This window comes from Canis aureus, chromosome X, assembly GCF_053574225.1.
Source record: "Canis aureus isolate CA01 chromosome X, VMU_Caureus_v.1.0, whole genome shotgun sequence".
Lineage (NCBI taxonomy): Eukaryota > Metazoa > Chordata > Mammalia > Carnivora > Canidae > Canis > Canis aureus.
The window spans coordinates 67,399,408-67,423,873 of NC_135649.1; the positions used below are offsets into that span (position 1 = coordinate 67,399,408).

At 43.3% G+C, this 24,466-nt stretch overlaps 1 protein-coding gene and 2 long non-coding RNA genes across 3 annotated transcripts in view; 1 reads left to right on the forward strand and 2 right to left on the reverse strand.

Moving 5' to 3' along the window:
- Positions 1-8,732: 8,732 nt before the first annotated feature.
- LOC144307954 (uncharacterized) lies at positions 8,733-9,698 on the reverse strand. The gene is made up of 3 exons (XR_013374602.1): positions 9,392-9,698; positions 9,121-9,193; positions 8,733-8,876 (listed from the first exon to the last, which is right to left on the reverse strand). It is a non-coding gene; the product is annotated as an uncharacterized LOC144307954 (long non-coding RNA).
- Positions 9,699-15,798: 6,100 nt separating this feature from the next.
- LOC144309218 (uncharacterized) lies at positions 15,799-16,607 on the reverse strand. Its single transcript, XR_013375281.1, has 3 exons — positions 16,449-16,607; positions 16,088-16,239; positions 15,799-15,933 (listed from the first exon to the last, which is right to left on the reverse strand). It is a non-coding gene; the product is annotated as an uncharacterized LOC144309218 (long non-coding RNA).
- A 64-nt stretch (positions 16,608-16,671) lies between these two features.
- The window catches only part of LOC144309217 (doublesex- and mab-3-related transcription factor C2-like), a 33,416-nt gene continuing 25,621 nt past the window's right edge, over positions 16,672-24,466 (forward strand). Inside the window, exon 1 of the mRNA XM_077890434.1 lies at positions 16,672-16,838. The gene's annotated coding sequence lies outside the window, so the exon portion shown is untranslated. The remainder of the gene's footprint in view (positions 16,839-24,466) is intronic.

The window sequence follows — 24,466 nt, forward strand, 5'->3', positions numbered from 1 at the left end:
CTCCTAGAAGAAAGCGTAGTGAAAAAGGCTCTTGACATTGGTCTTGGCAATGACATTTTGGAGATGACAACAAAAGTACAAGCAGCAGAGGCAAAAAATTAATATGTGGGACTGCATCCACTAAAAAGCTTCTGAACAGCAAAATAAACAATCAACAAAATGAAAAGGCAACCTACAGAATGGGGGGGTTAGTTGTAAATCACATATTTCATATAATATCCAAAATATGTAAAGAATTCATACAAATCAATAGCAAAAAATCCCTAAGAAACCTAAGACGATTCAAATAGACATTTTCCCCCAAAGAAGGCATACAAATGTCTATGAAAAGATGCTCATCATTAATAATCGAGGTGATGCAAAGCAAAGCTGCCATGAGATACCATCTCACAGCTGTTGGAATGATTGTCATCAAAATGACAAAAGATAAGTGTTGGCAAGGCAGTGGTGGAGAAAAGGGAACCCTTGTAGACTGTTGTTGGGAATGTAAATTGATACAGCCACTATGAAAAATAGTATGGAGCCTTTTCTAAAACTTAAAAATAGAACTACCATGTGGTCCAGCTATCTTGCTTCTGGGTATATACCCAAAGGGAATGAAGTCATGATATCAAGGAGATATCTGCATTTCCATGCTCATTGTAGCATTATTCACAATAAGCAAGACATGAAAACAACCTAAGTTGTGTCCACAGATGAATGGATAAAGAAGATGTGTTGTATATACACAATGGCATATTATTCAGTCATCAGAAAGAAGGAAATCCTGCTGTTTGCAACAACACGTGTGGACCTTGAGGACATTATGCAAAGTGAAATAAGCCAGACAGATAAAGGTAAAAACTGCATCACATCACTTATATGTGGGATCTAAAGAGAACAAACTCAGAAATGGCGAGTAAAGTGGTGCTTACCAGGGGTACGGGGTGGTGGTGGTGGAGGAAATGGGGGGATATTGGTCAAAAGGTACAAGCTTTCAGTTATAAGTTGAATAGATTTGGGGGTTCTAATGTACAGCATGGTGGCTATAGTTAATAATACCTCATTATACACTTGGAATTTGCTAAGAGTGTAGATCTTAAGAGTTCTCACTGCAAAAAAAGCAAAGGGAAATAATAATGTGAGGTGATGGAGGTGTAAGGTAGCACACAGGGTGTTGATCATTTCTCAATATATAAAGCTATCAAATCAACACATCATATACTTTAAACTTAATGTTGTATCTCAATTATAAAATCAAAGGTAAAAAGGTTGGCTAACCTGGCACCTAAGAACTGAATGTATAGAACCTATACATTCAGCTTTGATATACACAACTTTTGATATGTAGTCATAACATAATAAATCTCTAGTGGATTTTTTTCTTTTCCTCTCCTCTTCTTTTTTGTTTTTGATTTTTTTAAAGATTTTATTTATTGATTCACGAGAGACATGGAGAGAGAGGCAGAGGCACAGGCAGCGGGAGAAGCAGGCTCTGTGCAGGAAGCCTGATGCGGGACTGGATCCCCGGACTCTGGGAGCACTCCCTGAGCCAAAGGCAGATGCTCAACCGCTGAGCCACCCAGGCGTCCCTTGGTTTTGATTTCTAATTCAATGTCCATTATGTCTGATATGGAAACAAATAAAGCTAGAAAAAAATGCTGAAACAAAATATGTGGGCAAAGACCTGAATAGCTGTTTCTCCAAAGGCAATATTCCAGGGGCGCTTGGGTGGCTCAGTCAGTTAAGCGTCCGGCCCTTGGTTTCAGCTCAGGTCATGATCTCAGGGTCCTGAGAGCAAGCCCAGCTTTGGGCTTCTCACTCAGTAGGGAGTCTGCTCCCCCTTTCTCCCTCTGCCCCTCCCCCCCCCATGTGTGGGCGCATGCACGGACGAGCGCGCGCGCACACACACACTCTCTCACAAATTAATTAATTAATTAATCTTTAAAAAATAGAATAAAGGCAATATTCCAAAGGCCAATAAGCAAACAAAAGGATGCTTAGTCATTAAAGAAATACAAACCAAAACTACAATGGGATGTCATTTCACGCTCAACAAGATGGCTATAATAAGACGGACAATAACAGAGGCTAGAGAATATGTAGAGAAGGCAGCGCTCTCCTACATTGCTGGTGGGAACGTAAAATGGTGCAATCCCTGTGAAAAACAGTATGGCAATTCCTCTCAAGTGGTTAAACATACCGTATGACCCAGTAATTGCACTCCTAGGCATATAGCCCCAAACAACTGAAAACATAGGCCCGCACATAAACTTTTACAGGATTGGTCATAACGGCAATATTTTTTTTTATTGGTGTTCAATTTACTAACATACAGAATAACAACCAGTGCCCGTCACCCATTCACTCCCACCCCCCGCCCTCCTCCCCTTCTACCACCCCTAGTTCGTTTCCCAGAGTTAGCAGTCTTTATGTTCTGTCTCCCTTTCTGATATTTCCCACACATTTCTTCTCCCTTCCCTTATTTTCCCTTTCACTATTATTTATATTCCCCAAATGAATGAGAACATATAATGTTTGTCCTTCTCCGACTGACTTACTTCACATAACGGCAATATTTATAATAGCTAAAAGGTGTAAACGACCCCAATGCCCATCACCTGAGGAACAGATATCAGCGGTATGTCCATACAAGAGAGTATTTTCATCCCAAAAAAAGATGAAGTACTGATACATAACACAACATGTGTGAACCTTGTAAATATTGTGTTAAGTGAAATAAGCCATCACAAAGACCACATATTGTATAATTTCATTTACATGAGGTGTCCAGAATAGGGAAATCCACAAGACAGAAAAGAGACCAATGGTTTTGTAGGGTTGGGGGTTGGGGGCAATGGAGAATGACTGTTAATGACCGTGGGGTTTCTTCTGGGGATGATGAAACTGTTCTAAAATTGATTGGTGATGGTTTCACAGCTCTGCAACTATACTAAAACCCACTCAATTGTACACCTTAAGAGGGTGATTTTTTTTGTATGTGAATTATATCTCAATAAGAAAGAGATATATGTTTAGATATTGATAAGCGTTGGCAAGTGACTCTCCAAAAAGGCAGTACTAATTCACACTCATAGGCATAGCATAGGATGGCATGAACTTTTCTTCATCCTTCACATTTGATGTTGTCAACATTTTAAAATTCTGCAAATTTGATTGTTGGAATATGGGGAGGTGTTGGTGAAAGTGTCCCTTACATAAACAGTGAGGGTACACGACTGGTCTTCCCTTGGATCCTTTCACAGGTCAGGCCTTGGGGATACAGAGATGAATGAAACTCAGCTACTGCTTTAGGTCCCGGAGTACAGGGGACAAGAAAAGGGACAATTATAACAGAGAGGAATGGAAAGAGACTTTGGGGGCTCTGAGAGAGCTCAGGCTGAATATGCAGTGTTAGGTGATAAATTGAGGGTCAGTGAAGGTTTCCCGATGGTGGGAGATCCTTAAGCGAGAAGTGAGCCAGGATCGGTACCCCAAGAAGTCTGACACAATAAGGTGAGTTTGTGCAGCTGCAGGTAACCAGATCCAGCTCTCCATTCTGTGCATTAGTGGAAGTCGAGGTCAGCCATGGGAGGCAGAGCAGGATTAGAAAATCATGGCCTGGCACGACCCAGGGCACTTTAACTCAGTTATTAAAAATCTCGATGTTCATTCAGGGACCAGACTGAATCTTGAGAGACCCTTACAAGTTCTATCCCTCTAGGACACACCAGAATATATCCAGGGCATTACCCAGAACTTCTGAAAAGTTTCAGTGTGGCTTAAGGCAGTGACATCTGCCTTCACCTCCAGAGACCTGGGCTAGGAGATGCCATTGACCCCACAGCTCCAGCCTGTGGAGTTGGATGCTTTAGGTAGGATGAGGGGCCTGAGGTATCAGTCAGTATCTTAGGGAGAAGATCCAATGGGAAGCCACATGAAAAAGAGCCCCCCAGTGCAACAGTGCCCAAGGGGATTCTATATCAAGTCTTTGTGGCTGGCACAGAAGGCAGCTGCAAATGTACCAATCCTCTAAACGGCACACCAACAGAGGTTGTGAGAGCCAAACTGTTCAAGATTTCACATTATACACAGGAAAACTGAGGCCTGAGTGGAAGAAGAAAGGGACTTGTCTGAGCCTGAACAGGGGTGTTGATAGCTCCCCTGGGTTGACAGAATGAGAACAGGGGTATTTGTGGTCAGATGGTGATTGAGGACAGTGTGATTTGTATTGATAGATCAAACATGTCTTCCTCTGGAGCTGAGGAATTTCAGAAGCAAAGGGCCTGGGCAAAGAAGGAAGCAGATGGATCCAAATGGGTCATGATGGCAAAGAGGGCCTGGGGTGGGTCAGGACAGCCAGGATTCAAATTAGTCAGCAGTGATGTTCCTGTAAGGGTACAATGTGTGATTCATTCTCTCTCTCTGTCTCTCTGTCTCTGTCTCTGTCTCTCTCTTTCTGTGTGTGTGTGTGTGTGTGTGTGTGTGTGTGTGTGTGTAAGTCAGCCCCTCTGGTGGGTGGTCAATATGGTTGTGGAGGGTTGCTGAGAAACAAAGGTGAAGTCTTACTGCCAAGTCTTGCTCCATTAAACCCCACCATTGCCACTTGAGTTTGTAGTGCTGATGCCAAATTATGCCCCCCTGTTTACCCACTGAATTGGATGGAGAGTGGCACCATCACAGCCAAGGATCCTCCCTCCAAGCACTGTCTTGAAATGAAAGAGGGCATGAGGAGGCCTAATAATCTTGTCCCTTGAGCCTGGGATCTGTCAGCAGTGGCTGACATCTATTTCTATATCCCCCGTGTTCTCACACCTTTTGCCCTACCTACACTTGGCCAGACAATGTTCATTTCAGGAATGCAGAAAGGCCTTTGGCATTCCCAGGGAGACTGCTCTCAGTCCAGATTTTGGAAACATCCAGCTTCTGCTGGGCAGGAGGCTCTGTACTTCATGGTGGAAGAAATAAAAAGAATACTGCTCACAGTTGTCCCAGATCAGAGGGTATAGGCACAATAAAGGCTTAAAGAAAACAGGCCCACTGACTCAATCTTTCAATAAACATTTGTTGGGTTCCTGCTGTATGTAAAATCCCTGTGTCGGGTACTGGTTGTTCCTGCCCCAGAGATGAGAGTCTGGGTGAGACAGTCATGCAAGTTAACCCTCCAGAGGTGACGGTTTAGCATATGAAATGCTGTGATGAGGGGAAAGGACCTGGTATGTTTGTGTGCACAGCAGAGGGTGAACGGGTGGCCAAGGTCTGGGGAGATCTGATAACAAGAAATGATTTTTTAAAAAAATAGGAATAGGAACACAAGAGACCAGAAGGACAAGTGGAAGACCGAATAGGGAAATGGCGGTTTCAGAGGAGTGCAAAGGCCCTGAGGCAGGGCAGAACTGAAAGTTCTTTTTTGGGGACAAAAGGCAAATTTTAGACATGACATGTTGGAGAGAGAGAGAGAGAGAGAGCTGTAGGAGAGAAACAGAGTCCAAATGTTTAGGTGCAAAATCTCAAGGAAGGTCCTGGAGACAAAATCCTGGATGGAAAGGGTCTCTTACAGAATAGGCTCATTTTGGATCTGGGTGATCCAGAAAGATGTCTCCATTCCTGGTCTTGACTGTGTCCTGAGCTCCTGTCCTTGTGCAGTTTTCTATGTCGTGTAAACTGGTCTTTCTGAATGTACCACCTCTAGGGAATCATGGAGAGGGCCACCTAAGTTTGAGTTGTTCCCCTGAAGCCTGTAACCAGGGACCATCCTCTGTGGCCTGGAGGACCTGGAGACCAGCACATGATGAGACTACTGATATGAGTTTATCTCAAATAAACAAGGAAAACATAAGAAAGTGCTGGGTATTTAGTAGGTGTGAAGCAAGTGGGAAGAGGCAGGATTGTGGGGATGGAGGAAGAGAAGGAGGGAGTGAGGAAGGTAGGGACACAGAGAAGGGAGCAACAATGGAGGGAGGGAGAGAGAAATGTGAATATTTGTGCCTTTGTGTAAGGGATATAGCTTTCAGCTGGGACTGCCCCCTCACACCAGAATTTTTTAGCAAAGTATCCACTCTGATATGCCTCCTTTCCTAGAGAACAAATGCTACTTGGTGCTATTGGTAGGAAGATATTTTTGCCTGGGTTTGGTTGTGTTTCTGTGTGTATGTTTGTTTGTTTGTACGTTTGCTTGTTTTTGAGTCCTGGAAATCTCGTGGATCACTGGAGAGCTCCTGTGAGGCAGATGCAGGGTCCCAGATCAACTATGTCAATACTCATGGTTGCCATTTACTGAGGGCCTAGTGTCTATCAGACATTCTGTCATGTGGGTTTTAAATTGACAGTTATTTTCCAACAATCCTGCAAGTCAATTATCCGCCAAATAGTAGAGAAGAGCAAACTGAGCCAGAGACTTCAAGTGATGTGCCCAAGGCGACACAGGCGATTAGTGACAAGGCTGGGACTAGACAGCAGGTCAGACTAAGATGTGGGCACATTCTGTGCCACTGTGGCCCCTGGGAAGCGCTTCCCAGCCTGAGTCAGGCCTCTGTCTCTTGCCCCTAGCCTCCAAAGATTCCTGCTGTTTTAATTACTATTTACCACTGCATAACAAATTACCCCCAAACATGGCATCTTAAAAGGATACACAGTTACTACCTCAGGGGTTTGTGGATCAGGAACCACCACGGGTATGACTTAACTGGATCCTCTACTTCCCATCCTTCACAAGGCTGTGATCAAGTCTCTGTCAGCCCAGGAATGGTGGTCTCATCTAAAGACTCAACTGGGGGAAGATCCACTTCCAAGCTCACCCATGTGGCTATTGACAGGATGCAGTTCCTCATGGGTTATTGGTCTGAGGGCCTCAGTTCCTCTCTGGATGTTGGTCAGAGACTGCCATCAGTTACTTGCCATGTGGCCCTCTCCATCAGGACAAGAACACAGAAAGAGCCAGGGAGAGAGAGAATGAATTCCAGCAAGATGAAAGTCAGAGTCTTGATCTAGCCTAAATTCAGACATGGCATGCCATCACTTTTGCTGAATTCTATTGGTTAGGAGCAAGTTACTAGGTCCAGCCCACCCTCAAGGAGAATGGACTCTACTGGGGCATGAGTGCCAGGATGTGGGGATCTGTAGAAACCCTTTTAGAAGGCAACCTGCCATACTTGCTCTCTGTACCCATTTCAGTAGAGTGAGCCCCTGCTGGTATCAGGCACCTTGATGGAATTAATGGTTGGTGGGTCACCTTGAACAGTGCTGTGTGATCTGGTTATCTCAGCCAGCTTCCAGTGGGCCCATTGGATGGGTCTCATCAGGACTCGGATCTGCCTGATCCTGCCTTCTTCTCCATCTCCACCATTAAGATGGTCATGGAGCCCATGGGGTGTGGACAACAGCTGGCAAAAGACCAGCTACCTGTATGGGATGGAACACTTGAGCAGGGCTGGGACCCAGGATGGTGTCCCCAGCCTCTCCTACTAAAACAGATGAAGAGCTCAGCTCCCACACTGAGATGGCGCCCTCCTCAGAAGAGAAAAAAAGTTTAAGGGGTGGGAGAGGGTTGGGTTTGGGGTTATCTGTAAAATCTGTGGTGGTGTTCTTGCTTTTGCCCTCTGGGCTGGGGTTCAGCGTTGTATAATCCCCCATGTTTATGAGGAGGCATCGGGGAACCATTTCTAAGGGGGTGTGGGAGTCACCCATGCAGGAGGGGGAACTGCTATGAAGCTGCATGAAGACTGGGATTATTCAGACACCGGGAAGGGGGATGTACTTTAGGGAGGACATGAGTGAGCATGGGTTGGGGATGATATACACGTGTCCATGATATTTAATTCAAAGGTAGAGAGGGATCTGAAGCACTTATGGCAAAGTCTTATCAGATAGGGGTGGTGGCTACTGAATTGCCCTCTGTTTTTCTGCAAGTTTGAAATAGTATAGTAGACAATACTCTAAAAGTGGAAAATACAAGAGGAGGATGGACTCTCAGAGCCCCTGTACCCCACATTTCCTCAGTATGACTCAGAACCAAATGCAGGAAGTTGAAGGGCCTGGTGAGCTCAGGAGTTTCCAAGGAACCAAGTGGTTCCATTAGGCCGTGGGGGCATGGACTACAGGGGGCTGGACTCCCTGAGCAGAGCCTTAGGCAGGAGCAGAGCAGTTCCCAGAAAATCCCAGGCTTTTCCCAATTCCTGGAAGCACTCACCAGACTCAGCTCTTCCCCTACTGCCATTTTATTGCAATACATACTAAGAGCAGCTTACAAAGAGACATGGTGTCAAAATATGAGATAAATGACCTGAGGTAATGGATGAATGAGGCCACGTGCTGTAAGGAACTCTTTCCAAGGGTGGAGTGAGAGTCATTGTGGTCTGATTAGAACTTAGTGGCTCTCATACCTCTAAAAGCCTTGAGTTTGGTGACATCTCCACTCCTTCTGACCTGACCTCCCTGTCCCTTTACTCATGACTCTCGTCCCCACCCCCATGGCTGCCACTCAGTCATGGCCCAACAGCCATCTTTTCTGAAATGTCTGAAACCAGTAGAACGATTACTCCCTATCAACACAGTCCTATCCCAACAGTGGCTGAGAAACAAGCAGTACTGTTCCAAGGCACAGGAGTACTGATTTATCTGGCTAAGTGATGTGGTAACCCCCTCTCCCCACCCTCACCCTCCCCCAGTGCCCTCACCAAAAGAGGTAAACCATAAACCACGGGAGGCAGATGCTGGTGTGGAAAAGGACAATAAATATCATGAAGCCAAAGGAATCGAGTGTGGCACATTTATTTTAAGCTAGTGACCGAGAAACTGGGAAAATTGGGGCATGTGGCAGCAGGGGGTCAGGCTGGATTACTGTTCATGGGTGTGCGCGGGTCCTGTGGCCTCAGTTTCTGAGTTTCTGGTATTCTCCCCTATAAGGGCAAAGCAGAGTGACAATTGGGCCCTTGGGAGCCCTCGAGGAAGTCAGGCCTGGCCTGGGGGCTAGAGGGGTTGAGCAGGAAGGAGAGTTGTGCTGGCTTGGCTGTGAGCAGTGAGAGAGGCAGTGGCTGGCTCTGAGCTCTCACCCAAAGGGCTTGGTGAAGTATGCCAAGGCTCTCTGGAGCCAGTTCTTTCAAGACCCTTGGGGACCAGCAGGCTCCCTAGGCCAGCCTGTACCTTTGAATGAGTTCTCCGTGATGCTGACAAAGTACATGAAGGGCACAGTGTCTTCAGCTGAGTCAGTTCTGTTCTGGAAAATAGAGAAGGATCATTCTGGCCAGTACTGACACTCATTCTTCTTTCTTCAAGTGTTTGTCGAGGGCCTGCCTACTACGTGCATACAAAGCACAGTTTTCGGCACTGGGGATACGACACTGAACTCTAGAGACCCAGATCCTAGCCCTCCTGGACCTGATGATCTGTGATGCTAGAGGGAAACCAGACTCACCAGGTCGGGACTCAGAAGCAGCAGCAGCAGCAGCAGCAGCAGCAACAGCAGACTGCCAGGGAAGTTCATGTTTTCTGTGAACGTGATGTGCATGTCGTGTGTGAAAGGAGTTATTGTCGGAGGCCAGCAGAGCTCTTTATGCTTCTGGGTATAGAGAGGTTAAGGGCCTGTCCCCTCCTTGAAACTCCAATCTGCCTCCCTGGCCCAGATTTCCACCATTCCATCCTGCAGATGAGTACACTGTGTTCTCTGACACTCCTTCAGCTACTGAAATGTTTCATTGACCAATATCATCGTTTCCTTTTCCTCTCCCTCACTCTCCCTTAAACCCACTTCAATCAGGCTTCCAGCTTCCCCACTCTACTTTAACATAGATGGTTAAGTGACTAATCAAAAGTGACGGCTCCCAACTTTTACTTTACTCTACTTATGAATACATATAAGCCTAAAGACTTAAGGGAAGTCTGATTTGTGCATTATTTTGAGCTCTAATGAAATTCAAACCCAGGTCACTGTTGGTTATACTTTCTCCTCACCAGCCTCCTCCTCCTATCCAGAAACTCATTTTGTAGATAGGAAGGCTCTGCCAAGTTCCTGAAACTGCCCCTGAATTCGCAATGAGCAGAGCCCCAGCTTTGCTGGGGATGCATAGTCAAACTCCAGGCTACTCTTCCATGTGTTAGTGAAAGCCGAGGTAGGACATTTGAAGGAAGCACTAATCTAGAAACTTGTGTCTCAGAGACCCCCAAGACCTTTGTCTGTAATTCTTGAGAGTCAAGCTGTTCCATCAAGGCTCAGGCTCAGCTCTGGGAACCCCTCCCGAGGTCCTGACCTTGAGGATGCCCAGGGGGACTGTCCGGGGCTTAAAACAGATTTTCTAGAACACTGCAATGGGTCTTAAGGCCATGACATCTGAGCTCCCTGGGCCCTGTGCTAGGAAGCATCAGTTGTCCCAGCCTGCTTCTAGTTTTGGTCTATGGCAGCAGAAAAAAGGAGACTTGGGAGATGCGCAGTAAGGTAAATATATCACAGCTGGTTATTCTGTGCTAAATCGACTCTAAAGAATCTGCCCCAATTCACACAACATCAGTGTGTGATACCCATTTGGCATCATTAATTTTTTTTAATGTTTGTCAATTCGCAATTTGAAAATTGTAACCTCATTGCTATTTTATCTCCATTATTGTTTGTGTTGTTGAGCTCCTATTCTTTTTGCATTGGCCATTTGTAATGTTGTACACGGACTGTTCAATTTGTTGCTAACTTTCCTATCGTTGTTTGTTTGTGGGTGTGTGTTTCTTGAGTTGTTTCATCAGAATTCTCTCTGCATGTCATAAATATGATTCTTAGTCTGTCCTAATTGAAGAACATGTTTGCCCTCAGCCTCTCGCTCATCTTTGCATTTTATTTCTTGTGTCTTCTCACATGGCTGCTTTTCATCTGGGGCATACATACGGGCTGGTTTATTTAGTCCTCACCATAACCATGCAAAGTTGGTAATACTTGCCCCGATTTTCAAATTGGGAAAACAAGACTTTGAGAAGGTACAATGACTTGCCCCCAGATGCTGATCTGAGATCCTATCCTTTGTGTGTGCAAGAATCAGAAACTGAGCAATGAGTTGGGCCCATGGTAGGCTGTCAGCTAACACTAAGGCCTCTTCACACTTGCCTCCTCCCAGGCATAGAGGTAATAAAGTACACCGCAAAACTATCCCCCTTTTACCCACCAAAGAATGAGCCTACTTTAAACCCCCACAACAAGGTATTGCAGAAGAATGGGACATGATATGGGGCCTGCTGGACAGAAGAACACTGTAATGAGGGTCAGGATATCTGCAGGCCAGCCCCAGACCCATCACTGACTGTGACCTTGGCTAAGTAGCTGACTCTGTCTTGACCATTCCTCTAAAATCAAAATAACAGTTCTGAAAAAGAAGATGCGATATTCCCCCCAGCAGTCATTTTGGCAACCCATAGCCCTCCTCACTGCAAGCTCTCAGCTATTGCTAGTGTCTTCATGATTTTCATGCAAATAGCTGCTGGCCCAGGTCTAAAGAACAAATCAGATCCAAAGCCTACCCTAAAGGGCTTGACCTCAAGGAAACTGCTGAGTGTTGGCTCTGGGCCCAGTTCAACACCTGCTGCTCTGTGAAAGGACCATCCCACTTAATCCTCACAGCCCTTCCGTGAGGCAGAAGGTATTATTCCTATGGATCACTGTACTCATCCCCCCCTCCCCAAAGGGTAACAACATCAGTCCTCAACCCCTCAATAAAGCTGTGGAGATTAATGAGGCAAATCCAACAGCACTGGGAGGTATTAAGAAGCACGGAGCGTGATACAAGTGCAATGGATTACTCATTCAGTCAACTGCAGAAACACACACACACACACACACACACACACACACACACACACACGAGAGCTGTTTCCAGTCCATATGAGATAAATGGTTACTGTTACCACTATTCATTACTGAATGCCCACTGCTGAGAATATGCCTGACAGAGTTACAAATACCACCCCCCCCCCCAAATCATGGTTTCTGTCCTGTAGGGAAATGTGGCAAGTCACTGTTACTGGGAACCAGGTTTTTCCTGGCACTCCTCTACAAGTTTTATGCCATTTAGTTCTCATGGCAAGTAGAGAACATAAAGGTTATGATTTCTAAGCCTACCTCCTGCCTCTGAAGGTGGCCAGTGATGAACAAAATTGGCTGACAGGGTCATGGATACAAGCAAAGCCCACCTTGCTGCCCACTAGTGAGATCTCAGTACATTTCCTTACACTGGAGTCACAGAAAAACCGAGTCCCTCCTTATAACTGGTTAGAGTGAAGGAAGGATAACTGGTGCAGGGAGGATGGTCTCTCAAGAGTGGGACTGGTCCTCGGGAGTGTTCTCTCCCTTGAGAAGGCTAAAAGATTGAGTTGCCTACCCCGGGAAGCTGAGGGCCCCACGCTGGAAGTCCCAGTGATATGCAGCTTTCCACGTACAGTAAGAAAATGGAAGATGAATGTGATTTGATATGGACCCCTATGACATTCGCTCACTCATTATTCTGTGCCTGAAAGGCTCACCATTAGACTCCATCTTTTGCATGAGACCAGTGATTTTCACACCGTGCTAGGGAGCTCCCCAGAGGTCTGCAGAATTGCCTCAGGGGATCATAGGGAGCAATGGGTGAAAGGTAGAGCAGATGTACTTCTTTTTCCCCTTGGATTACCACCATCATTTCATTAGTAGAAATAATTTCCCAGTGGGGTGTGGCATGGGATGAGATTGGCCAGTGAGTGGTGGCAACGGTCTCTAGGTGACCTTGTCACCCGGGAACCCCAACACCCTTAAATGTAGCTCTGCTGGGTGTAGGACTGCAAGTACAGAATGCCCATCCTCAAGACAATGAGCTGACACAGAGTAGGTCAGGATTTCATGGCTCCTAGGCGGGGACAGTGGTGCTTAGGCCACACTGCTGTAACAGAAGGCCCCTTGTCTTGGATTGACCAGGGACCATATCCTGGTTCTGGATCCCTTCGTGGGGATGTGACCCCAGAATGGAGCTCACACACCACCCCACTTCTTTTGGATGACTGTAGGATAAAGCAAGTATGTGTGAAACCCCTATAACACAGCAGGCTGTATAATGTTTGGCAGAGCTGAGGACAAATACTTCCACCTTCCTAAGGCTGCCCAGAATTCATTGGGATATAGCAACAGAGAGAATGAGGGTAGGTGAGACCAAAAAGAACATGGTTCATCTCTTGCTCGTTTGCTTGCTTGCGCACTCCAATGGTCATCCTATTCACCATAAGAGCTGGGAGATCCTGCTGATCCCATGCCCCCTTCCGAGGAACTATCCATTCTCTTCACCTACCTGAGCCATCCCCTCAGGTTCAAGAATTGTGACATGATGCAGTTAGGGGTGAGGGTAGGGATGTAAGCAAAGGGGGAGAGCTCAGAACTCGGGTTCAGTCATAGTTTAGAAACAAAGATGGAAAATTCCTGACGAACACCCTTCCCTACTACTGACCTCTCTGTCCCCTTCCACCATGTAATTGGCCTTTGTGTGCTTAGAGTGTTCAAAGGGTAATGGGGCCCCTTTTAAAGTGTACAAGTTCACTCATTCCCAGTCATGGTGGACAGTAAGGGGAGGCATATTTGAGGGCTTTGCGTTTTGTTTTGTTTTGTTTTTTGGCTGATTCTGAGCCTTCCACAGCCAGAGAAGAATCAGAGGGCTTAAGGATGTGCACAGCTAGGAGAACATGACTGACTGAGAACGCAGGCAATCACTTCTAAAAATGCTGAGCCCGCAGAGAGGGAAGAGCTTGCTCAAGGTCAGCCAGAAAGATCATGGTTCCCCCAGAAAGGGAGAACAGGGATGTTAATGGGAAGGCATAAGGGGGAATATCCTGTGAGTCTGAGGCTGGCAGAGGAAATTAACTCTTGCTCTGAGGCTGTGGAATTCAAAGGCCTGTACAAAGTGGGAGGCAGAGAAGATCATGTGGCACATCAAAGCTAGGAGGGGCCGAAGTGGGTGATGCCAACCTGAGTTCACATCAACAGCAGAGGTGTTCCTTTCAAGAGATGATGTGTAGGGTTGTGTCTGGGTGATCAGTCAGCATCTGGTGGGTAGGGGTAGGTGGCACTGGGCCTGGGGAGGAGGAGCTTAGAAAATAAAATTCTCAGATTTGAAAATCCTTAGATAAGGTGGGATTGTGCCGAGGACGAAGAACAGAAGTGAGGGCTCCTTATTGCCAGGTCCTGCTTTGTTTTTGTTTTTTAAGATTTTATTTATTCATGAAAAAGAGAGAGAGAGAGAGACAGAGACACAGTCAGAGGGAGAAGCAGGCTCAGAGACAGAGACACAGTCAGAGGGAGAAGCAGGCTCCATGTAGGGAGCCTGATGCGGGACTTGATGTGGGACTGGATCCCGGGACTCCAGGATTACGCCCTGGGCCAAAGGCAGGCGCCAAACCGCTGAGCCACCCAGGGATCCCTTAAGTCCTGCTTTGTTAATTCCCATCTCTGCTGCTTGGGTTTCAGGGTTGGCTGTCGAGTTGTGTCCCATGTTTATCCACCAGTTTTTACCATATCATTTCTTGTTTCCACAAATATTCGTATCCTACACACACACACACACACACACACACACACACACACTCCCCAACACCCCCAGTCATGTCCGGTGACTTGCTGTGACAGCAGCTATGAAGGAGTGAATGCCCAATAGTCTCCTCAGGCCCTAATTGTTGGAGCTCCTCTCCTCTTTTGGACAGGGCTGAGACCCATGGTGTGAGGTCTCAGTGCCTTTTGGAGAAGCAGCAATATGGAGCTGAGTTAGGGGCAAGGTTGGGACAACAGAGGCATTGTGGGAAGACAGGTGGTTCCTAGGCCATCAGGAATGGCTGCAGAAACACCAGACACAAAGCAAACCAGTCACACTAAGTTAACAGCTTCCTCTGTTCTGTTCCTCTCAGGTCTTGGCTGCCCTTCAGGGATATAGGAAAAGGGCTATGAAAGGGCTATGGGCCTCCCAAATGTTGTTTGGTGCCTGAAACCTACCCCACCGGAGCTTCATTAGTGTTTAAAGATATTGAACCTCTGAAAAACTAAAGAACAATTAATTCACACAGCAAGCCCTGTGCAAGTACTTTTTCCTCTCCTGGCTTTGTGTAGGGGACTATGCGAGTTAGGAGGAAATAATATTTTGGTGTTCCTGTGTGCTAGTTAGGCTCTTTGATATTAAAGAGCACATCCTATGTCTTTGCGTGTGATTTGGGGTGTTGCAATATCTAACAGGGCTTCTACACGTTGTTGGGTTAAAGGGACAAATATGCTCCAACCACTCTGATAGACTGACCTCCTCTACTGATATTATGTTGCAGTACATATCAAGGTCACCTCAGGAAGGGGGAAAAACACCCTTATCATGAAAATGAACAATCCGTACTTAAAGAGGAGGTTGCCAATCTTGTGCCTGAGTCCGGGTGCTTGGGAGCTGACTATACGCTTATGAGTCAACCAGTTTTTCTTAGGCTCCAGAGATTCTTTTTGCACGTGTTCCTCCCCCCTCCCCTCCATATAAGCCCTGCCCAGTTATTTTTGAATATGAAAACTCTGTGTGGTATTGGGTCATTTCTGCAGTCATTTCCCCATTAGGGTCAGAGCTGCCTCCTGGGAAACACTCACTCTTCATTGGCTAAAGCTATCACAACCGTGACTGAAGAACCATCAGCAGTGCCCCAAGAAGGAGGGTGTACAGCCTATTGAGCTAAGTAAGATGCTAACTCCCTCCCTCTGCCACCCCACCACCACAACTGACAACCCCCAATTCACCTAAGGCTGGAGTCAGTGTTGCAAATTACAGTGTTGAAAAGTTGAAGCAGAAACGGTCAAGTGTGCCAGCATTTATTTCAGGCCCAGTGACCAAGAAACTGGAGAAAGCAGGGAGCATGTGGCAGCAGAAGGGGGCTCGATCACCATTTATGGGTCTGTCTCTGTGGACCCCGTGGTCTCAGTTTCCGAATGTCTGGTATCCTTCCCTACAAAGGCGAAGCAGAGTGACAAACTGTACCCTTGGGAACTCTGGGGAAGTCAGGCCTGGCCTGGGGGCTTCGTGGGTTGAGTAGGAAGGGGAGGCATGCTTGGCTTGGTTGTGAGCAGTGAGAGAGGCAGAGGCTGGCTCTGAGCTCTCACCTGAAGGACCTGGTGAAACATGGTAGGGTACTCTGGAACCAACTCCTTCAAGACCCTTAGGGACTAGCAGGCTCTCTAGGTGAGCCTGTGCCATTGGATGTATCCTCTGTAGTGTCAGACCAAAAACCACATTCCTTGGTGTCTTTCCCATTCTGGAAAACAAACAAACAAACAAACACAAAGAGTAAATAGCCTCATCCTAGTGGTCCCTGCCTTCCCTGACATTCATTAACTCATTCAACAAGTATTACGTGCATCCCTGGCCCTATTCCAGGTGCGAGGGATACAGCAGGGACTGCTATAGGTCAAACCCCAGCCCCTTGCGGCTGACACTGCAGGATAACAGGGAAAGCAGACTCACTAGGTCAGGAGGTGGAAGGAAGGGAATGAAGATCATACTTCTAGGAGAGTGTGATGTGCCAGTAGTGATGGACAGGACTTCCCTGAAGAGACCAGTAGAACTCCTCACTCTGCTAAGGGGAAAGAGGCTAAGGGCCTGGCCCCTCTACACCCCTCCAGCCCCTCCAGCCCCGCCCTGTCTTTTCTCCCTCCTACAGCTTAGTGCACTGTGCCCAAGCAGTGGATACATTTCTTTTCTGTGACATCCCCCCACCCCGTTCCTGTGCCTTTTACTCCCACCCCTCCTGTGTCTTTTTCTTTCTTTCTTTCTCTTAGTTTCTCTGAACCTCCCAGAAGGCTCAAGCCAGGTTTTTGTTCGCTGACCAAAAAAGCAGAGGTGTTCAGGCAGATGGTAAGTTGTTATTTGATGGGGATGCCATAGACAGGAGTGTTCATGTGGGCCCTCCCCAGAGTTAGATTCGTAGGATTATGTACATCAAAACTCTGATGGGGGGGGGGGTTGTGCGGACCCAAATGAATTATTAAAGCAAATGAACTAGGTGATGGCATCCATAGTCCAATCAACAGCAGAGCTTTTTCTCTCAGTGGGTTATGTGAGATACCATGTCTATGAGTCAGCATCCAGTGGGTAGTGGACAGGTGGTTTGGGGCCTCATGGGTAGCTTGGAAAATGTAAGGGACAGAGGGGAAGGGTCTGGGCTGGGCTAGGTTGAAAGCAAAACAAGTGAGGTAAGGGCTCATTGTTGCCTAGCTCTGCTATATGAAATTTCATCTTTGAACTTGGGTTTCAAGTGAAGCTGTCTATTTATGCTCCCTTTTTGCCACTGAGAACCATGAGAGTCTGGGCCACTGACTCTAAGGGAGCTTCCTTGCAAATAGGATCTGGGAGGGAAAGAGGAAGTAGGTTGCCTCAGAATCTTTTATTTGGTTTCTGAAGCAATAGTGTGGTTTAAGCAAGCATCTCTTATATAACTGTCAGGATACAAGGCTAATCTTCTCTGGTGGCCTATCAGTGGGCCATGGCCTGGGGTTATAGGAATGAATGAGGCTTGGTTGCTGCTTCAAGCCACTCTGTGCAAGGGAAGCTGAGAAAAGGATGATTACAGTAGAGAGCAATGGAACGAACTTTACATGGCTTTGGGAGGACCAAGAAGGGACAGCCACCCAACCTTGGGAGTTAGAAGAGAGTCTTGGAGATTTCCCAGAGAAGGCATGCCTGAAATGGGTGAGGAAAGAAGTTACCAGGAAATAGAGAAAGGGGAGTGCTTTGCAAGCAGAAACCCAAGGCAATAAAGTGAGTTTTTGTAACCGAAAAATAAGCAGACCCTGTTGTGGGGATTAAGTAGAAGTCAAGGTCAGTCATGAGGTTCCAGTACAGAAGTAGAAAACGGTGCGACACAGAGATACTGAACTCTGTTTTTTTTTAAGAAGCAAAAGGGTGGTTTTTGTTTTGTTTTGTTTTGTTTTGTTTTGTTGGTGTTTGTTTGTAATTTTGATAACAGTCCATTGATTATTTTCCCTTTGTGATTCACACTTTTTTGATTGAATGTTCTACCTAAGATATCTTTGCCTAACTTCGTGACACAAAAATTTTCTCATATGTTTTCTTGTAGATTTTCAATTTTATAATGTGCACTTAGATCTATGATTTATTTTGAGTTAATTTTCTGCATACAGCATGAGGTATTGAAGTTTTGTTTGTGCTTTCTTTTTCCGTGTGGAGATACACTTTTCCCAGTACCACTAGTTAATTATTAGTTAATTTCATTACCTTAGAACCTTTGCCACAAACCAACTTACCATATACGTCTAGGTCTATTTCTGGGCTATTTTATCCTTTGATCCATATATCTATTTTTACAGTATTTTTATAGTACCACACTATCATGAATACCATGCCTTTATATTAAGTCAGGGAACTTGGTAGTGTGAGTCCTCCATCTTTGTTCCTTTCCAAATGGCCTTGGTTATTTTATGTCCTTTGCATTTCCACATAAAAAGCTATTTGAGATAGCTTTTCATTTTAATTGTGATTATGTATTATGGTGAACCCCTAGAAGAATTACCAGAGAATTGGCATCTTAAAACTTTTTTGAGTCTTCTGATCCATGAACATAGCACATCTCCATTTACTTAGGTCTTTAATTTCGTTCAGCAATATTTTATAGGTATCTGTGTATAAGTCTTGCACAGATTACATTAAAATTCTCAATAGATATTCCAATTATTTTGCTGCTATTATAAGTGACATTTAAGAAAATTTCCATCTCTTCCTCTGTGAGATTTCTCTTCATGTCTTTTGCCCGTTTCATGATTGGATTGTTTGTTTCTTTGCTGTTGAGTTTAATAAGTTCTTTATAAATCTTGGAAAGTAGCCCTTTATCTGATATGTCATTTGCAAACATGCACATGAGAAAATGCTCTGCATCACTTGCCATCAGGGAAATACAAATCAAAACCACAATGAGATACCACCTCACACCAGTGAGAATGGGGAAAATTAACAAGGCAGGAAAGCACAAATGTTGGAGAGGATGCGGAGAAAAGGGAACCCTCTTACACTGTTGGTGGGAATGTGAACTGGTGCAGCCACTCTGGAAAACTGTGTGGAGGTTCCTCAAAGAGTTAAAAATAGACCTGCCCTACGAACCAGCAATTGTACTGTTGGGGATTTACCCCAAAAATACAGATGCAATGAAATGCCGGGACACCTGCACCCCGATGTTTCTAGCAGCAACGTCCACAATAGCCAAACTGTGGAAGGAGCCTCGGTGTCCATCGAAAGATGAATGGATAAAGAAGATGTGGTTTAAAAAAAAAAAAGAAGATGTGGTTTATGTATACAATGGAATATTACTCAGCCATTAGAAACAACAAATACCCACCATTTGCTTTGACGTGGATGGAACTGGAGGCTATTATGCTGAGTGAAGTAAGTCAATCGGAGAAGGACAAACAGCGTATGTTCTCATTCATTTGGGGAATATAAATAATAGTGAAAGGGAATATAAGGGAAGGGAGAAGAAATGTGTGGGAAATATCAGAAAGGGAGACAGAACATAAAGACTCCTAACTCTGGGAAACGAACTGGGGGTGGTGGAAGGGGAGGAGGGTGGGGGGTGGGGGTGAATGGGTGACGCGCACTGAGGGAGGCACTTGACGGGATGAGCACTGGGTGTTATTCTGTATGTTGGTAAATTGAACACCAATAAAAAATAAATTTATTATAAAAAAAGAAAATTTCCATCTCCAGTTATTTGTTCTTAGTATATTGAAATAAAAAGAACTTTTCTTTATATTGACTTTGTATCCTGTGACCTTATTAAATCGTTTATTAGATCTGGGAGATGATTTTTGTTTCTTGTTTTTTTTTTCTTTCCCTAGATTAGTATTTTCTTTGTAGACAACCTGATTTGTGAAAATAAAGACAGCTTTTTACTTCTTCCTTTTCTATCTGCATGCCTTTTATTTCCTTTTCCTGCTTTATCTCATCAACTAGGACCTGAAATATAACATCAAATAGACACAGTACGAGTGGACATTTGGCCATATTCTTAATCTTATGGGAGAAGCATTCAGTCTTTCACCATTGATTATGATGTCAGCAGCAGGTTTTTGGTAGAATTACTTTATCAGGTTGAGGATGTTCCCTCATGCTCGTAAGTTACCGGCTGTGGGTGTGTTTGTTTGTCCGTTTGTTAGTTTTTTTATTTTTATTTTATTTATTTATTTTTTTTACCACGAATGGATGTTTTATATTATCAAATGACTGTTCTGTTGTATATTGTGATAATTATTTCTTTTCTTTCATTCCCTCAGTATGGCAAAATACTGTATGTATTTTTTAAATGTTAAAATGGCCTTGTATTCCTAGGATAAACTATGCCTGGTCACGGATTATACTTTTCACATGTCCTTGGATTCAAATTTCTAAACTTTTGTTAGTGAGTTTTACCTCAATGTTCATCAAGGATATTAGTCTGTAGTGCTTTCTTTCCCTTGTAATGTCATTTTCTATTTTTTTTTTTTGTATAAAACTCATGCTGCCCTCATAAAATGAATTGGCCAGTGTTTCTCCTAGATTTTCTGGAAAAGGTCTGTAGGACTGTTAGTATTTTTTTCCTTTTAAATGTGTGATACTGTTCACCAGTGAAGCCATCTAGGACCAAAGTTTTCTTTATGAAAAAATCTTGAATTACAAATTCAATGTCCACATATTTGTGTATTTTCCAGTTTCTCTTCTGCTGCTAATTTTAGTTTCACTCCATTGTGATTGGGAAAAAAAAGTACTTAGCACGATTTCCATCTCTTCAAATTTATTAGGGCTTGTTTTGTGGACTATCATACGGTTGATCCTGGAGAATGTTCCAGGTGCACTAGAGAAAAATGTGTATTTTTTTTGTTTGGGGGTGGAGTGCTCTGTATGTTTGTTAGATACCATTGCTCTGTAGGGTTGTTCAAATCCTGTATTTCCTCGTTGATCTTCTGTGTGGTAGTTCTATTCATCACTAAGTGTGAGTCCTGAAGTCTCCTCCTATCATTGTAGAGCTGACCATGTCTTCCTTCAATTCTGCTAATGTTTTCCTCATATATTTTGGAGTTCTGATATTTGGTGCAAATATGTTTATAATTATCATATATTCCTGGTTCATCGACCCCTCTATCATTATATAATGACCTTCATTGTCTCTTTTGACAGTATTTTTTCTTAAATCCTACTTTGTGTGATATTAGTATCACCACTCCAGCTCTTTTGTTTTTGTTTTTAGTTACTATTTTAGGGGAGAATCTCCCATCTTTTCACTTTCAGCTTCTGTGTGTCCTTAGATCTTAAGTGAGTTTGTAGTAGATAGCATATAGTTGGATCATTTTTTTAAGAAAACTATTCTGCCAATCTGTGTCTCTTAATTGAAGAGTTTAATGCATTTGATACATTTGAAGTAATTGCTGGTAGGGAAACATTTTTTCATTTTATTATTTGTTTTCTGTATTCCTTGCAATTTGTTTGTTCCTCATTTCCTCCATTACTTTCTTCCTTATGTTTAGTTGCTTTTTGTGGTTTCACATTTAGATTCTCGTCTTGTCTTTCTGTGTGTGTACTCAGTAGACATCTTCTTTGTGGCCGCCATGGGAATTGCATCAAACATTCTACTGAAGTATGACAATATATCTTAAATTGATCCCAACTTAACTTCAATTGCCTACAAAAACTCTAGTCCTTTTACAGTTTTGCTTCTCTTTTTATATTATTGATTTCACAACTTTTATATTTATATACTGTGTACCCATTAACATGGGCTTATTATTATTTTTTATGCATTTCTCCCTCATATTCTATAGGAAACAAAAATAAAGTTACAAATGAAAATTACAGTAACATACGTTTTTATCTGTCCATATATTTACCTTTACTGGACAACTTATAGGACAATTCACATGGCTTCAAATTACTGTCTAGAGTCCTTTAGTTTCAACTTGAGGGACTCCCTTTAACATATCTTGCATGGCAGGCCTAGTGGTAATGAACTCCATCAGCTTTTGTTTCTTTGGGAGTGCCTTAATCTCTCTGTTGTTTTTGAAGGACAGTGTTGCTGGATATAGTGCTCTTGGTTGACAGTACTTTTCTTTCAGCACTTAAATATATCATCTCACTATCTTCCGGATGTCAAGGATTCTGCTGAGAAATTTGCTAGTAGTCTTCTTAGGGGTCCCTTATACATAATGAATCACTTTTCTCTTGCTCTTTTGAGGATTCTCTCTTTGTCCTTGGCTTTTGACAGGTTGGTTACAATGTGTCTTGGGGTGGGTGTCTTTGTGTTTATCTTGCTTGAATCCTTCAGTTTCTTGGATTCGAATAAGTATGTCTTTCTTCAAATTTGGTAAGTTTTCAGCCATTATCTCTTTGAATAATCTCTCTTATTCAATGCTCCCTTACCCTTTTGGGACTCCCATAGTGCATATATTGTTTCACCTGATGAAATTCTGGAAGCCTCTTAGTCTTTCTTCACTTTGATTCTTCCTTTTTCCCTTTTGCTCCTCAGAATCAATAATTTCAAATAATCTCTTTTCAAGTCCATTGATTATTTCTTCTGCTTGTCCAAGTCTGCTGTTGAAACCCTCTAGTGAATTTATCATTTCAGGCACTGTATTTTCCATTCCTAGAGTTTTTGTTCGGCACCTTAAAAACTAATTTGTCTTTGTTGCTATTAGCCTTTCATTCCTATATCATCTTCATGATTCCCTTTAGCTCTTTGTCTCTGTTTTCCTTTAGCTCTTTGAACATATTTAAAAGAGTTCTTGTAAAGTCTTGATCTAGTAATTTTGATGCATGTGTTTCTTTAGGGACAGGCTCTGGAGATCTCTATCTAGCTATCATCTATCTACCTACCTATATATTCTTTTTAATGGGCCTCCCCCCCCCCCACCATGTACCTTACTCTTCTTCTTTACTGTATTTTGGAACCATACGTTATTGATTTGAGGCCCTTGTTCTTTTATAATATAAGCATTTAATGCAATAAATTTTCCTGTAAGCACTGCTTTATCTGCATCCCTCAAATTTTGTTCTGCTGTGCTTTCATTTCTATTCAATTGAAAACATTTTCTAATTTCTTTTGTGATGTCTTCTTTGGCTTATGGGTTATGAAAATATTTCTTGTTTAATTTCCAAGAAATTTGGGATTTTTTTGCTATGTTTATGTTATTGGTTTATCATTTATTGCTGTCACAGTCAGAAAATCTGCTCTGTATGATTTCAGCCGCTATACATTTCTTGAGACTTGTTTTAAGACCCAACACAGAGTCTGTCTTCATGTAATATCCAACTCTGCCTCTGGTCATATCCTTTGGTATGATGTGCCTGATAATCATATACACACTCGGCTATCTGTTGATTAGTATTTGCATGATTAGTATTCTCTACACTCTCGCCTATTAATTTCTAATCTATTTGCATCTTTGTATATACTATCTATAAGTTGTTGTACAAAGCATATAGTGTGGTTTTAGTTTTTTCCATCCGGCAATGTATCTTTTTCTTCAAGTGTCTAGGTCCTTTAAATCTAGTGTAATTATCAATACATTTTGTTTGAAACCACAAACTTGATAGTAGTTTACTATTTGTCACATTTGTTCTCTGTTCTTTGTTCCTCTCATTTGTTACCTATCACTATTTATTTTACTCTCATGGTTACTCTTGGGGTTACAATATGCACCTTTAGCTTATCATACTCTACCTTCAAATAAGAGACACCATTTCACATACAGTGACATTTGCTCCTCTGGCATTTTGCTGGCATCCTCTGCATATATTTTACTTCTACATATGTGGTAAACACCATTGCCCTTTCATATTAATTGGTTATAAGTAGCCAATTATCTTCAATCATTTTTTAAATGAGAAAATGATATCTTTTATATATCTGTACATGTGTTTTATTCATTCATTCCTTTTGGCCAATCCAAGTTTCTGTGTGGTATCATTTTACTTATGACTGCAGAATTCCCTTTAACTAACCTTTCTTTTAGTAAAGATGTGCTTGTGATGATCCAATCCATGTTATTTTGCTTTAAATAGCTTCAATTCCCCATTTTTTAGAACAGTTTGTCAAGATTCAACTAACTCATTTAAATTCTACAATTCAACTTATTTGAGCAAATCCAAGAGTTGTGCAGCCATCACTATAATAAACTTAGAATATCTTCACATGTTAAATACTCTATGTCCGTTACCTGCCACTTCCCCTTTATTCCACAACTGCATCGCCTGAGCTTTAAGCAATGATTAATCTACTTTCCGAATTTGCAGATGTGCCTCTTCTGGACATTTCATATAAATGAAATCATAATGTGTGTGGTCTTTTGTGACTATCTTTTTTTTTTTTTTACATAGAATAATGTTTTCAAGTTTCATCGATGTTGTATCATGTATCAGTGTTTCATTCCTTTTTAAAATTTTTTATTTATGCATTTATTTTAACTGAAGTATAGTTGACATATAGTATTATATTCATCTCAGGT